Here is a 12,413-nt window from a genome sequence, read left to right as displayed (position 1 = left end):
CCTGCCATTGGAGAAGCAGCACATGAGCTGATTGTTCTTCCCTTCAATAAGAGCTGCTTCATACCAAATAGGGGCACCTGCACAAGAAGCAAGGGAAGGAGAGAGATTGGTGGAAAACATCAAATGGGGGAATAGAAGTGATGGAAAAAAATTCTTCAGCCAATACCACACTGGAAAGAGACCAAAGACCTATTTCCTCTAATTGTATCCATCTTCTACTGTACTGTGGCAAGAAAATGTAAGTATAGGTAGTTCTTAATATACAACCTTTCATTTATCACCTGTCAAAGTTCCAGTGGCACTGAAAAAAAGTGACACAACTGATCCTTGCACTTAAAACTGTTGCAGCATTCCCACACTTGGCAACCAGCATGCATTTAGACAGGTGGGATTCAATCAGTGTTACTACCGGTTTGGTGACTACGCTGCGCGCGTGTGTGAAACAACCTTAGGTGGGGCCGCCTGGACAGCTGAAAAGCGCAGCATGCAGGTGCGCAGGGTTTGAAAAGCCTCTTTTTTCCTGCTTTTTCAACCTCAGCTGTGCCACGCAAAGCAGCTGAGGTTGAAAAAGCAGGAAATAAAGGACAGGTAAAAGCCTGCGCGGGCAGGTGGGCCAAACAGCAGCAAACACAAAACTGGTTCCATGTCTGCTGCTCTTCAGAGCTACTGGTTCTTTAGAACCGGGCAGAACCCGTAGCATCCCACCCCTGCCTGTATAATTATTGCAACAGCCCAGAGTCATTTATTCACTATTTATGGCCTTCCCAGCCAAGTCAATGAGGGAAGCCAGAGTCACTTAATGATCACATGAGCCACTTAACTATTACAGTGATTTCTTAACTATGGCAAAAAAGTTAAAATTGGACATCACTCATTTAACAACCACTTTGATTACAATGGAAATTCTGGTTCCAATTGTAATTATAACTCAAGAAGCACCTGTAATGGACTTCCGGTTTGGGTTTCTTCGGCGATGGACCAAAATCCACAATTGTGCATGGTTTCGATCCGTGCTCGCCGCCGGAGCACCCTGAGCCGGCTGGATTCGGGGCAAAGCCATCCTGTAGAGGTGGTGAAGAAGGGGAAGACCGCCAGCAGGGTTGAGGAGAGCCGCATCTCTCCTCCCCAGCTGGCCATTACTCCCTTTCCCAAAGGCGGTTGCAGCAGTGGTCAGAAATGGCCACCTCAAAGAAGAACTCGACCGGAAAACATTGTGCAGGAGGTAGATAAGAAGAGAAAGCTTTGACTGACCGGGTTGAACTGAAAAAGCAACAACATAAGGTACTCCGGAATCTGAACTATAAAGAATAACATTGTTCCCAAAGAAGATTTCTGAACCGGTGAAGGAGAGAGAGAAGGGAAAAGATTTGGGTTTTTTTCCCCTTTCCTTCCCTGTACTGACAGCTAAGAGACTTAAGTAAGAAATTGAAAAAAAACCTCACTTTGACATTAATAGGCATTCAAGCTGAAAATAAAATGCCAAAGGGATAATAAAGATTTCTTGGATATTTAAAAAGAAGGAAAGGAGAGAAAAGGAAAAAACAAAAGGGTGGGATCTGGAAAAATGGAAGCAACCACCTGGAAGTAAAAGGAATTAACTGTGAAACCTTAACAAGATTCCTACAAGATAATAGAACCCCACGAAGAGAAAGTGGAAAAAAGAAACAAGAAAAAACAGCCTTGGATTATTTGGATTATTTGGTGATTTTTGGATTTTTGGTTATTGGATTTAAATGACTAAAATCAATCAGGTGGTTGTTTAAAAGTGTTTAAAATGGTATCACTCTTGGAAGAACTGAAAATGGAACTTAAAAAACAGAAAGAAGATGCACAAGAAGGAAGAAGTTTTTTTGACTTCGTATTTCAATTTTTAGAAATGGAGATCTTGAACTATGAGAAACAACAAGAAATGCTTGAAGAACAAGAAGGGTGGGACAAAGAAGAAGCCATTTTTAATAATCAAGTAATTCTATGTGGGGGGGGAAAGGAAAGGGGGGAAAGAGTGAAAAAAATAAGATTTGAAAAAACAACCAAAAAAAAGTTTGAAAAGCAATTACAATATTAGGAAGAAACAGAAGAGAAGATTACAGAAGAGAGAATTAGAATTAGAGAGACAAGGGATCAAAAGGGGGAGGGGGAAGAAGAGCAGGAAGAAGTAAAGGAAAAGAATTTATAAAGGACAGAAACAGGATACAGAGAAACAGGGAAAATGTACAAGGATTAAAGGTATAAGCCTATTTAGAAGACATAGAGATAATGGGTGAAAATTTAATTGAAAGAGAGGATTCTGCAAGGGTACATAAGATAGTATTGTTATATTAGAAATAGAAATGAATTTAGAAAATATAAAACAAGTATGATTAAAGTGATAGAAAAAATACTTATTGTAACGGAATGTTTGTTAATAAATGAAATAAAGAGAATGAGAGAATGAAATTAGGAAAGGATGGGAATGTTTTAATTGTTATTAATGATTTATAAAAATTTAAGTGAAGAGAAATATGAAAGAAATATGAAAAAAAAAAAATATTATAAGTATTCCTAAGGAAGTATGATATTTCATTGAAAAGAAATGTTAAAGATATTAATTAATATTAATGGAAGATTGTAACTAACATTCATGGTTGAGCCGAATTGGAATAGAATGAGTATTTTATGTATTATCATTTTATATATATATATTATCTTTAAGAATTTAGTGTGCATTTTAAGAATGTACCAAACAGAATTTGATTGGCAAAAGTTATGTGTTATAAAATAGAGGTTAGATATTCAATGTTATAATTGTAAAGGCATAAATTGAAGTTTAAATAAGATCTGAATGGACAAAAATGAAAAGATACAAAGGTGTCATACTCCAATCAGTAACTACAGGGGAAAACTTGTTTAATGAGAAAAGAAAATATGAAATTGAAACAGGACAAACAAAAGTATAAACATAATGAACAGAAAGATATTGAAACTTAGAAAAAAATATGTAATTGAATTTAGAAAGGAATGAGATAATTAAAAACAAGGTTGAGAAAACTAAGGGAAGGGAAAAATCACTGAGAAAATGCTAAAATAGTAATAAGATATGGAATAGAGTACAAAGATGAATATGAAATTGAGTTTGTGTCTGTATGGAAAAGGGATAACCCGGGATCATGCTATTCTCTAAAAAGGTTATTTTATTTGTGTTATGTTTTGTGAAAACTCAAATAAAATTTTTTATTAAAAAAAAAAGAAGTACCTGTAATAGCTCTCCCCCCCCCCCCCTGCCAATCCAGTGGCAGGAGAAGCAGCAGGAGAGGATATGGGGGAGAGGGAATGTGGGTGAACAGTTGCCAATTTTCCAATTTAATATTAAGATCTGGTATGGGAATATGGTATTAAAGGAACAGAGGTGTTTCCTCTTTTGCCTCTCATGTTTGCAGATCAAATTTTATTAGTATTTAGATCTTTCCTTGTTAGGTTATCAGTGGATAACCTAACTATCCCTGTGGGAATAGGCACTAAGTAAACTAGAAAAACCTTCCAATGTTTAATAAGTAATCATTATAACTCAGTCAATGACAAATTTTGAGAAACTAAAGGAATAGTTGAGATGAAGAACAATGACACCAGATGGTATCAGGGAAATATCTGCTTACAGAGAAAATAAAGGTTAAAGATCACTATGTTCAGAGTTCAGTTATTGACTTTTACAAGTGTACTGTGTACTTTTTTCTACATTATAGATTAGGGGAAATACCCAAATTGTATTATTTCATGAAAAAGACTTAAAATTAACTCTGGCACAATTAGACAGCAAATTAATCTCACAGATCTTCAACTACAAGCACTATGCATTTTTTCAGGTTTATAAAATCTTGTAACCCATTGTATTACAGTCATGTATCAAACAGGTAAAGCTTGTACATTTATAATACAATAAGGATGAAGCCCAAAGAATGTGATCATGTACCTGTGATAATAAATGTCTTCCAAATATTATGCTGGCTTTCTCCATCCTGGTAATCTCCAATATGTTGGAACTACAACCTTGACTTCTTAGCCAGCATGAAGCTTAGTTTAGTTACTTCTAGACAGTGAGATGTTTCAAGTTTTCCAAGATTGTTTAAGTTAGTTTCTACAAAAATAGAATGTAAAATGAAGTTACCAACATTAACACTAACAACTTCTTGTTTCTGTTATATTTCTAGGGAAGTGTTTTTTCAAACCTGCAACTTTAAGGTGTATAGACTTCAACTCTCAGAATTTCACAGTCAGCTTTCTATGGGAAACTTAGAATGCCATGTCTCCATTAAAGTAACTTTCAGAAGATAAATCCTATGACCAAATCACAGTTCTTGGAATAAGGAAGAGGCAGCTTTCCAATAAAATCTTGATTCCTTTCAATCAGAACTTTAGGCTATAAAGTAGAAGAAAGTAGTCCATTCTCCTAGAAATTGCATTTGAGCTAAAGGTTCAGTGAACTCAGGACAGCGAAATATGAAAAAGTTGTGTCACATGCCCAGACAATAACAGAACTTTCCATCATTTGGGCCTAGAGTGATTGATGTCTTTGGTTGCTTTTTCACAAAGGGCACCTCAGTACAAACTTGGTAAGTGGAACTTGATTTTTCATCTTGATGCAGCAGTGTTCACATGGAGCACATCAGACCCAGGATCCATCTAATTTAGTTTTTACTTCCAATAGTGGTCAGTGAGAAGCTTTGGAGAAATACATGGGTTACATCATGCTATTTGCTCTGCATTAATTATTAGAGGAAAACTATTGACTCACTTAGTTTTCTATTAACCATCATAATTTGAATGTGGCTGCAGACCTTCTACACTAACAATAAAGTACAAGAACTGGCTGTATTTGTTTTTAACCTCATTGTAATGTGTTTGAAATTGCAATAAAGCTAGTATTTTCTTTGGCAGTACTTTTAAACATAAGCTCAGAAATTCCCCCCGTCCCCACACACATACATTAGTATGGACTCTTGGCCTATTCTTTTGTTAACTCCTGATCAAAAAGGCAACTATTAATCCTATGCCCACTCCAAAGCTACAGTTTAAAACATATCTCTGAAGAAGTATTTCAAAAGGGGTAAAAAAAACAACAACAACCCTGGGCAGCCACTTGGTATTTGTAATAGGCTTTTCAATCGGCTACTTTTGACAGCTTAGTCTGGGTTATTGTGACCCAGGAGGAGTTGCAACAAGGGCATCAGAAAATAGGTGTCCTGTCATTATGAAGCAGGGCTGTCAAACTTGATTTCATTGACGGTTGCATCAGGGTTGTGTTTGACCCCGCCCCCCCTTTTTTACTGCGAGAACCTCCTGCAGCCCTCCATTTTCACTGGCAGAGCACCATAGGCCGATCCTTCGCTGTTTCCAGGTCAGCCCCGTGGGCCAAATTCAGACCACGGGTCTTGAATTTGACACTCCTGTTATAAAGCAACCACCAAACCTTGCAAACTTGCATGCATCATCCATGTTATAGATAGGGGGGGGGGGGATTTACATCACATCCCCCCCATGAATGCCCATAACTTGCAAGAATCAACAAGCAACCAAAACAGTCCAGAACAATTCTGCCTACATTTTACACACAACAGCAAACGAACACTTAGAACGATTGTAAAAAGCATGTGATTGCAACAATGTGACAGCCTCTTGCAGTTTGGCTTTTAAACAGAGAGAGAGAGAGAACTGTGCTTTGCAATTGAGAAGGTTCATAGTATGAACCTTCAAACAAAGCTGACCGGTGCAAGTTAATTGTGCAAATGATATGAAACACAGGTAGTCCTCAACTTATAACCATTTGCGAAGCAACTGTTAAAATTTATAATGGCAATGAAAAAAGTGACTTACAATCAACCCTCACAACTTACAACTATTGTAGCATCCCCACAGTTACATAATCAAAATTCAGATACTTGTCAACCAACATATATTTATGACCATTGCAGCATCCCAGAATAATCTGATCACCATTTGTGATCTTCCCAGCCCACCCCCAACAAGCAAAGTCAATGGGGAAAGCTGGATTTGCCTAAAGACTTTGTGATTCGCTGAACAGATTCATTTAACAATCATGGGGGGTGGGGTTGCTTGTAAAATTGGATGTGACCCATTTAACGGCCACCTTGCTTAGCAATGCTGCTCCCAAGTGTAGTTGTAAGGGGACTGCCTGTGTATAATTTTGTAACCTTATGAGGTGTAATTTCACTGGCTTCCTACCTGTTCCCCTGCAGATTGCTATGCATTTTTTTCCCAAACTGACAAAAATATAGAAGGACAGAATACTGGGTGGAGATTGTTTCTGGAAGCTTCTTTTCATTCTCTTATGCTTTAACTGCAGATCAGGAGAGTTTTAATATATCAAGAGCAGCAGCAGCAGCAATTCAGTGAGTGGATATTGATTATGTGATATTTTGCATTTTTCTTTTGGTCCACTAGAGGGAGCAATGACCACTCTAGTATTCTGCTTCTGTTAATGGACTAAAGATGTTTGAGTTTCACATTCCTCTAATTTGAAAGAAATTAGTGTTAGGGAAACGTTTCCACTTTATCTTAAACTTTAAAAAGACTGTTATTTTTTATAACTAATTCTATACAATGAAGACATACTACTAGTTTATAATAAATTTATTGTAAGTCAGTTTCACCAGTTGGCATTGAAGGTATTTTTCAGTCATATCATCTGACTGAATTTATTGGCCTTTATAATTGCCCATTGCCTTTTTCTGCTCCTTTCCATTCTGTAGTAATCTTTTTGAGAATTATAGATGCCATTACCAATGTCATTACAGAATATGTTTCTAATTATTTAACCCACTTATAGGTGAAACTCAAAAAAATTAGAATATCATGCAAAAGTTCATTTATTTCAGTAATGCAACTTAAAAGGTGAAACTAATATATGAGATAGACTCATTACATGCAAAGCAAGATAGTTCAAGCCATGATGTGTCATAATTGTGATGATTATGGCTTACAGCTCATGAAAACCCCAAATCTACAATCTCAGAAAATTAGAATATTAAATGCAATCAATAAAACAAGGATTGTACATAGAACAATATCGGACCTCTGAAAAGTATAAGCATGCATATGTACTCAGTACTTGGTTTGGGCCCCTTTTGCAGCAGTTACTGCCTCAATGCGGCGTGGCATGGAAGCTATCAGCCTGTGGCACTGCTGAGGTGTTACCAAAGACCAGGATGCGTCAATAGCGGCCTTCAGCTCTTCTGCATTGTTCGGTCTCATGTCTCTCACCTTTCTCTTGGCAATGCCCCATAGGGTCAGGTGAGTTTGCTGGCCAATCAAGCACAGTAATCCCACGGTCATTGAACCAGGTTTTGTTGCTTTTGGCAGTGTGGGCAGGTGCCAAGTCCGGCTAGAAAATGAAGTTAGCATCCCCATAAAGCTTGTCTGTGGAAGGAAGCATGAAATGCTCCAAAATCTCCTGGTAGACTGCTGCATTGACCCTGGATTTAATGAAGCACAGTGGACCAACACCAGCTGATGTCATGGCTCCCCAAATCAACACAGACTGTGGAAACTTCTCACTGGACTTCAAGCATCTTGCAGTGTGTGCCTCTCCATTCTTCCTCCAGACTCTGGGTCCTTGGTTTCCAAATGAGATGCAAAAGTTGCTCTCATCAGAAAAGAGGACTTTGGACCACTGAGCAACAGACCAGGTCTGTTTTTCTTTAGCCCAGGTAAGATGCATCTGACGTTGTTTGTTGTTCAGGAGCGGTTTGACAAGTGGAATACGACATTTGAAGCTCATGTCCAGCATCTGTCTCTGTGTGGTGGCTCTTGATGCACTGACTCCAGCCTCAGTCCACTCCTTGTGAAAGTCCCCAACACTTTTGAATGGCCTTTTCCTGACAATCCTCTCCAGGTTGTGGTTATCCCTGCTGCTTGTGCATCTTTTTCTTCCACACTTTTCCCTTCCACATAACTTTCTATTAATGTGCTTTGATTCATCACTTTGGGAACATCCAACTTCTTTTGCAATTACCAATTTTGAGGCTTTCCCTCCTTATGGAGGGTGTCAATGATGGTTTTCTGCGCAACTGTCAGGTCAGCAGTCTTTCCCGTGATTGTGCTTCCTACTGAACCAGACTGAGAGACCATTTAAAGGCTCAGGAACCCTTTGCAGGTGTTATGGCTTCATTAGCTGATTAGAGTGGGACACTTTGAGCCTAGAATATTGAATCTTTTCACAATATTCTAATTTTCTGAGATTGTGGATTTGGGGTTTTCATGAGCTGTAAGCCATAATCATCTCAATTATGACAAATCACGGCTTGAACTATCTTGCTTTGCATGTAATGAGTTTATACATATATTAGTTTCACCTTTTAAGTTGCATTACTGAAATAAATGAACTTTTGCACAATACTCTAATTTTTCGAGTTTCACCTGTATGTACTGCTTGCCATGTCAAGAAGACAATGAATAAGCATAGCCATATTGCAGGTTACCCATACATAGATAATTTTACTAATTAAGAGTCAACCTCATACCCATTTCCAGGGATGAGATTCAACCGGCATTACTGCCAGTTTGCTAATTTTACATTTTGCGTGCTGCCCGGACAGCTGGTAAGCGCTGCGCGTAGGTACGCAGCGTTTGAAAAAGCACTTTTTTTACTGCTTTTTCAACCTCGGCTGTGCCACACAAAGCAGCTGAGGTTGGAAAAGCAGGAAATAAAGGTCAGGTAAGAGCCTGGACAGGCATGTGGGCCAAACAGCAACAGATACAGAACGGGTTCTGTGTCTGCTGCTCTTCAGAGCTACTGGTTCTATAGAGCCGGGCAGAACCGATAGCATCCCACCCCTGCCCATTTCTAATAATAAGCATACTATATCCCTTTTGTTCAAGTTATATAAAAGCACAGGTAGTCTTCGACTTACAACAGTTCATTTAGAGACAGTTTGAAGTTACAATGTCCCTGAAAAAAGTGACTTATGACCATTTTTCACACTTAAGACTTTTGAAGCATCCCATAGTCACATGATAAAATCCAGGCGCTTGGCAATTGACTTATATTTACGATAGTTGCAGTGTCCCGGGATCCCATGATCACCTCTGGTGACTTTCTTACAAGCAAGTCAACGGGGAAGCCTTAACAACTATGTTACAACTTAACAACTTCAACGATTCACTTAACAAATATGACAGAAAAGGTCATAACATGGGGCAAAATTCACTTAACGAATGTCTCACTTAGCAGTACAAAATTGGGCTTCAGTTGGGGTTGTAAGTTGAGGACTACCTGTATTTCTACCAAAATATAATAATTTGACAGTATGTTTGATGTATTTATTTATTTATTGGAATTTGTCAAACAAAAACGGGAACAAGAATAAGAGAATAAAAATATAATGACAGGGATCATAGGCACATTAGTGCACTTATGCACGCCCCCTCTACTGACCACTTAAATATGAAGTAAGGTCCACGGAAAATTTGTAGCTGAGACAACTGAATCAGGTAGAGCATTCCAGAATTGGACCACTCTATTACAGAAATCATATTTTTTTAGTCAAGTTTAGAACGATTTACATTGAGTTTAAAGCAGTTGTTCGTGCGCATATTATTGCGATTAAAACAGAAAAAGTCATTTACAGGTAAAACATTACTACATATAATTTTGTATGCAATACCTAGGCCTGACTACAAGCGACACAGTTCACAGGAGCGTAAGGAATTCTATTGTGTACAGAAGAGTGCAAGATTTTTCTCCTGAAGTACTTCTGAACTCGCTCAATTGTACTGATGCCAGATATATGGTGGGGATTCCAAACAATTGAACAATACTCTAAAATTGGTCTCAAAATGTATAAAACATTTTTTTTATTTTAAATCTCAGAATAAATGTGTGCCATATGAAGTTCCACTGAATCCATTAGGAATTTCTACTAAGTAAATATTGATCAGATTGAGATGCACATCTGCCTATCCTGAGTATTTCCCAGGTTCACAATAAACCAAATACAATATCAAAACAGCCTGAGAGAGACATAGGGTTCAAATGACCTATCTCAAACAGACTTCAGAGATGTTCCGTGACAAGTTATTTCACATCTCAGATCTAAAATTGATTAGTGTTTCTTGTTTTAAAATATTAAATTTTGAAGTTCAAACTGAAGTGCCCACAAGAGGTCAATCTAATTCGGGAATTCAATACAATTCTTTTTCTGGACTGTTCACATAGTATTGCGATGCAGGCATCCACCCTTTCGATTTGATTAAAGTTTTCTAAATAAAGGTTGGTTACTCAAGGAAGATTTCTATTCTACCCTTCAAATGTATCTTAAGTCAGAGACTCCTTCTGTAAAGCTGGCCTTCAGCTATTTTAGGGCTTTTTAAAAATTTACGTTCTTTGTTTCAAAATATCAGTTTTCATAGAAGAAGAAACTATAGCTCAAACAGTTAAAAACAACAATTGTATGACTTAATGATTGTATGATTTAATGATACAGCACTCAGTCACTAAAATGTATAGAATCACGTTTTTCTTTGTGTAGAGGTTTGCAATATTTTCTGATCCCAGATTCCATTACACAATTTAGTGTAGTACTGTGAACACTTTCACCCAGAATTTCACAAGTTTGTCAGATTATGCAAGGTTTTCAGTAATTCTGCCAGGAAATGTGAGCTTTTACAGAGAAATACCTCTGCTTAGTGATGTCTAAGTATATTTGTGTGTAATTTTCATATTCTTATATGAGATTTCTGTTACTACCATGTTAGATTTTGATGTTTTTGCAAACCACAAGACTTATAAGACCTTGCGCCTGATTAGACAATATTGAGAGATTTTGGTGATTGACAAAGATCTGTATATTTTGGAACGATAAACACCATCAATTTTCTCTTGTGTGACTGTAGCATCACATCAGAGCAAATGTCAAGAATGATATCTCATGCCACACTTTTAGTCTGAGATATTTTGTGTCAAGTGTCTTGCTGCTACCTTAAAGTTGGATTTAACATTTTCTTTGGATCGTATACTTAATTCCCTGATTTGGGTTCAACTTTTCCCCGAAAGCAACCTACATGTGCATTAATACTCCAGAAATATAGTTTGCCCAGATTAAATTGAAAAGTTCACACTCATCATTCAAAGTCAGATGGAGAATCTAAAGTACAGTACCATCTTAGAATATCTTACATATACTGTATGATATTAGCTACAGCTAATTGTCCATATCTTTCATTTATGATGGAGTTTGCTTATAATAATTCATAGCTCCTTTGAGTTCATTTATACATATCACTCTACCAATAAAGGAGAATATGTGTAGCTCATGTTGAAATGAGGGGTCCTTGGTGTTCTGAACTTGGTAGTTTTCTTGCAGTGTTTCATTGCCCAAACTAGATAACATCATCAGTGCTAGTGCAGACTGTTAAGTTTGGAGAATAATGGAGACCAGACATCTGACCAGTGACTTCAACTCTTTAATAACAGTAGATAGAACAGAAGAGAGCAGGCTATGGGCAGCAGTAACCCTTTTATAGGGTTGGCTGCTACCTTATTAACCAATAATATGTGCAACAAGTTCAACTAATACCCAATAAGAAGTGTCCTAATATGGGCCAATCAGGGACTAGTTACGGACCAATCCTTGTTCGTTGTTTAAGGACCAATCAGGTGTGCAGGCTTTCAAAACCCGCTTTGCATTTGGGCTTAGTTACTTTTATTGATTCACAACACCCCTCCCCTTGGGCTCCGTTTGAGGGGAGCTGTAACAAAATCCTCAAGATAGACAGGCCATTTGGTCTGTCTGGATGATTTCCGTGGTTCCACCGGGTTTGGCCTAAAGTCCGGTTCCAGTGGAGCGCTTGGATGATCTCTGTTAAGCTCCGTTCGCTGCACGGAAATTCCGTGTTGCTTTCGCTTTGGTTGTCCCCACCAATCAGTGTTTCTTCGGGTTTCGCAGTTCGGTTTCCCCGTGTTCACGTCCCATGGGACAGTCAACTCCCTCCCTGCTTCGATTCCCGGTACTTCGCTGGGCCGTAGGGTTTCCGTTGGCCTGCTATTTGTCATCTCGAAGTCAATTTCTCGATATTTCCTCCCCTCAGTTGGTGAACTTGGGAGCCATGGGCGCTGGGTGGTAATCTCGAACGGAGTTGGTCTATGTGGCGTTTCCACACCCTCCCATCGTCTGTTAGCAGGCGGTAAGATCTCGGCCCTGTGAGGTGGGTGACGGTTGCGGGTATCCATAAAGGGTCGCCGGAGAAGTTTTTGGCAAAGATTAAATCGCTACCTTAAATTCCCGGCATTTGCTGCTGGAGCCGAAAGGCTTTTCGGGTGCGTATGCGGGGTGGAGCCGGTCAAGGTGCGATCGTAGTTTCCGCCCCATGAGAAGTTCGGGCGGGCGTTTTGTTGGTAACGCTGTGGGGCGTGATGTGCTGCA

General features: G+C 38.6%; 1 protein-coding gene across 1 annotated transcript in view; it reads left to right on the top strand.

Moving 5' to 3' along the window:
• The first annotated feature begins 7,356 nt into the window (after nt 1-7,356).
• Nucleotides 7,357-12,413, top strand: part of AKAP17A (A-kinase anchoring protein 17A) — an 81,323-nt gene continuing 76,266 nt past the window's right edge. Inside the window, exon 1 of the mRNA XM_087967087.1 lies at nt 7,357-7,700. The gene's annotated coding sequence lies outside the window, so the exon portion shown is untranslated. The remainder of the gene's footprint in view (nt 7,701-12,413) is intronic.

This window comes from Notechis scutatus, chromosome 5, assembly GCF_049901735.1.
Source record: "Notechis scutatus isolate UNSWTSFEM ecotype Mainland chromosome 5, rNotScu1.2, whole genome shotgun sequence".
Taxonomy (NCBI): Eukaryota; Metazoa; Chordata; class Lepidosauria; order Squamata; family Elapidae; genus Notechis; species Notechis scutatus.
The sequence above is the reverse complement of the archived record's forward strand: the minus strand, read 5'-3'. Positions and strand labels throughout refer to the sequence as shown.